Source organism: Babylonia areolata, chromosome 23 (genome assembly GCF_041734735.1).
Source record: "Babylonia areolata isolate BAREFJ2019XMU chromosome 23, ASM4173473v1, whole genome shotgun sequence".
NCBI lineage: Eukaryota > Metazoa > Mollusca > Gastropoda > Neogastropoda > Buccinidae > Babylonia > Babylonia areolata.
This window is the reverse complement of record NC_134898.1, coordinates 9,855,582-9,860,018: the sequence shown is the minus strand read 5'-3', so window position 1 is coordinate 9,860,018 and position 4,437 is coordinate 9,855,582. Positions and strand designations below refer to the sequence as shown.

The following is a 4,437-nucleotide window of genomic DNA, read 5'->3' as shown; positions in this document are numbered from 1 at the left end:
TGTTTGTTGTTGTTTTCTCGATAACAGACATTGTCACTTCTAAGGCTAAATTCATGTTAATGTGACACGAGCATTGATAATGATCTGAAAGAAAGTGAAAGAAAGAAACTACTCTAGCTTTCATAAGAAAAAGGACTCGCATATTTCATGTTCCTATTCTGCCCTCGTGACTCTCCGCCTCAGTCTCGGTCTTTTCATGTTTCTTTCCTCCCCCCGCGCACCCCTCCTCTCTCTCTATCTCTCACACTCTCTACAGTACAATACATACTTTGTTGCCTCTGCAAAATACACCCTCTGGCTTCAAACTAGGCTTCGTGGGTCGGAGCAGCAAAAACATTGCTGTATCTGATAAATTCATTCATTTTATCAAAACTTTTTCCATGTGGCAAACTGCATCCCATTCATGTGAATAGTATCTTGTTTTTGCACATTCCACTTGTCATCCCAGCTCACATGAGATGCTAGTTTTCACTGCCATCGGTGTCTTATTTGGAACCTGGTTTGAAAAATTTCATGTAGCCGTTTGTATTTCGTGATTGAATTTGATAAGATTGCGCTACTCTGCAAATATTGACCGCTGTACCTTAGATATGATGACTAATCATATCATATCTAAGGTACTGCGGTCAATATTTGCAGTCATCAAAAGGCATGCCACCCATCCCTGGCGGGAACTTCCTACTGATCTTCGCAAGCGAAGAACCAGCCATCACCTTAGATATAAACCTGTTTGGAAACCCTGCTCCAGACAGAAAATGAGGGATCACAATCACGTTTTACACTGGTCATTTCTTACTTGCAATCATGCCCATCATTGAACCTATCCTGAATTCATATCTCGCATTTGCAGACACATATAGATTGGAGTTTCATTCCCACAGGAAAACGTTTTCCATAAGGTTTGTTCTTTGAGAAGATGAGTTCCCTTTCTTCACGTTGAGAAATCGGTATCTGCAATTTGTATTTTAGACTAAAAAATAATGTTTTGAATGTTGCCAGTAAACAACAACAACTTACCTCGTTTTAAAGTAGGAAATAATGACTTGCTGTGGGCCAAATGCAGATATTTTATTTATTTATTTTACGATACCACGAGCAAGGAAATGTTTAGTTGATTTGGATTCTACTTTCGCATTTTTTTTTGTCTCGTTGCAACAAACAGTATCTTCATGAAATCTATCACCAAAACGTAAAACAAATAAATGAATAAACAACAGAACCACCGTTTCGATGTGGTAAGATTTTTTTTCAACTTGAACGAGCATTCATATTTCTGTTTTGATTTTGAATACAGATATTGGCCGATTCTGTGACATTCCAGGGATGTGTTTAGTACAATCACAATACACCACTGCTGTTAAGCGCCTTCATTTATTTATAAGATTGTTCAACCATTTTGATCCTTTTAGACTTGGAAAAATTACAAAATTACGTTTAGTTTTATAAACATAGAATAATTTATCAAGCGTCGTGTAGTCATCTCGTATCTAGAATTTTAAATGAAGAAATCAAGAATAAGCTATCGATTTTTTTTCATGTGGTAAATTGGGTGAAACCATTGTAAAGTGAGTCGTTTACGATTATCAGAGCATTCTAAAAGATTTAACTATGACATAAGGTACCTTGACTATTCATGTTGTGTAAATGAAACACAATATTAGCTTGTTGGTTGCTATAAATTATTTGTTCAGTCGAAAGCATATAAAAGAGACCAGTCTTAAGTATGAAACAAATAAAGCATAATAAAAACCGACATGAACATCGTCTTCTGTGCTTTTTCAAAATATCAAGTCTGCACCAACCAACAAACAGGAGAACTTTCGTGTGATTCCTGGGAGCAACTTTAGGCCTTACCTAGGTCTTGAACTGTTCCAGAAATCAACTGGATATGGTCTGAGTGAAAGAACGCAGTCATCATTTATACTCCAATATCTGCCCTGCTCATAAACCTGGCTACCATTCGCTTTTGTTGCTGTTGACAATAACGTGGCTCCCGGGGACATTTGATCTCCGCCACAAAGCCCAGCAACCCATTGTCCTTCCGCCGACAGGCGACAAATAATGAAGGTGACAAGAAATTGATGCTGTCAAGAGATTGATACTGGCATATGACTTGATCATTATTTCATCCCAGCTCTGAACAAAGAAAGCCAAGGCTGCCTTTACAGTTAACCCTCGGTATGTCTTCTCTGCGACTTCGAGGGATGCGATTCGAATAAAGGGAGCTGCTTTCATATGAACAGGCCAAGCTTTTGACAAGGAAGGCTTTATTCGTAGTTGCTTATTGGATGACATCTGCAGTGGACAGGGTTATGGCATGTGATATTCGCCTTCACTTTTTTTGTTTTGCACCTTTGCTTCTCTGAACCAGGGTGTATGATGCTATGGTTCAGTGTCTGACATGGAGGGGGAAGGGAGGGAGGCGGGATGGAGGGTTCGTCTACTTTCTTGAACTGAACTGATTGTGAATAAAAGTAAGCATAATATATGTATATGTATACACACTCACAAACATACACGCGTGCGTGTGTGTGTGTGTGTGCGCGCACATACACACACACAGTCCTTTTGCAACGTCTGAACCCTTGCTTTGATATTTTCAGGGGGCTTAAAGAGGATTATAGCTCACAACGTGCTTAAATATGATCTTATTACAAAGCGTTTGAATCTGCTTCTGGTCGAATTTACTTCACAAGAGATTTGCATGGAAATTCATTCGCATCTCCAGACTGAAGAATGCAAACGCCAGCATACAGAAATCGTACATTGGCTGTGAAAAGAATAATGATCTGGAAACCTTAACATCTGTAAAATACCGACAAAATAACCCCCAAAACAAAACAAAAACAGAAACAACCAACAACAACAATAATAACGAGATATGCAGTATGCATTTCATATAAAAGTGTTTTCACTTGTTCACAGATATGCCTACAAAATAGTCAGGCTTAACCTTTTCTGTATTGTGTCATAGACATACAGGTATATATATATATATATATATATATATATATATATATATATATATATGTATGTATGTATGTATACTGACTGCATGATTCAGATGTTAGACGTGCACAGAAGCTTGCAGCTTCCATTGTATCGTATCGTATCGTATTATACTACGTTGTGCTGTACTATGCTGTGCTGTCATTTCCTGCCCGCCCTGTTGTGTACGTGACTATAATGTCATTTTGTGTCATTTCTACAGTGTGCGTTTGATTCCCTCATCACTATTTGTGCTTCTACATTACTACCTTGTAATGGTTTCCAGACTTACGCCTGGGGAACGTCTGTGAAACTAAACAGTGAGCTGTGAAATAATACTCGCTGTGATCAGAAGTATTGATGTTCCGGACTAAACCGTCCTTCTTAGGGGACTGTGGAAAGAGGAAATGACAGTGGAGGTGAGGGCAAGACCAAAGAGAATTCATGAGTTTTATTCACCAGCTAAGCCGAAGACGAGCAGAGGCTGGACTATATATTGATTGATTGATGTGGATACTTATACAGCGCCGATCCTCCGTCGGAGACCAAGCTCTAAGCGCTTTACACACGGGGTCATTTTACACATCTGGCTAGCGGCTGTCTACCTGGGCAGAGCCGACTGACGGCTGCCACTGGGCGCACATCATCCGTTTTCCTGTGTCATTCAATCAGATTTCGGGCACGCACACGTACACACTCAGACAAACATGTATCATTTTACGTGTATGACCGTTTTGTTTATTTACTCCGCCATGTAGGCAACCATACTCCGTTTTCGGGGATGTGCATGCTGGGTATGTTCTTGCTTCCATAACCCACCAAACGCTGACATGGATTACATGATCTTTAACGTGCTTATCTGATCTTCTGCGTGCATATACACACAAAAGAGGGTTCAGGCACTAGCAGGTCTGCACACATGTTGACCTGGGAGATCGGAAAAATCTCCACCCTTTACCCACCAGGCACCGTTTACCGAGATTCGAGCCCGGGACCCTCAGATTGAAAGTCCAATGCTTTAACCACTCGGCTATTGCGCCCGTCAGGTTGGGAACATTCACAGTGAAGAGTCACAGGGGACTGGAGAAGAAGAGGAAACGTCTGAAGTCGGGTTGATTGACAAGAAAGGTGTAGTTACAGTAGTCATAATAACAATAACAGCAACGATAGCAAAGAAAATCAAAGGTGGAAGGATAGTAAAAGGAGCGGTGTGTGTGTGTGTGTGGGGGGGGGGGGGGGGGGGGGGGGGGGTAGGGGGGGAGAGAAGTGAAGTGGGAACGAATAGGTACAGAGACTCGTGTAGGTCACCTGGTAATCCTACTTCCTTGATACACTGTCTCGAACAAACAGAAGGTGATATTGCGAGGGCTCTCTCTCTCTCTCTCTCTCTCTCTCTCTCTCACACACACACACACACACACACACACACACACACACACACACACACAA

At 41.0% G+C, this 4,437-nt stretch overlaps 1 protein-coding gene across 1 annotated transcript in view; it reads right to left on the bottom strand.

Moving 5' to 3' along the window:
• LOC143298128 (uncharacterized) overlaps window positions 1-1,891 on the bottom strand; it is a 14,794-nt gene extending 12,903 nt beyond the window's left edge. The window contains exon 1 of the mRNA XM_076610847.1: window positions 1,855-1,891. The gene's annotated coding sequence lies outside the window, so the exon portion shown is untranslated. The remainder of the gene's footprint in view (window positions 1-1,854) is intronic.
• Window positions 1,892-4,437: the final 2,546 nt, after the last annotated feature.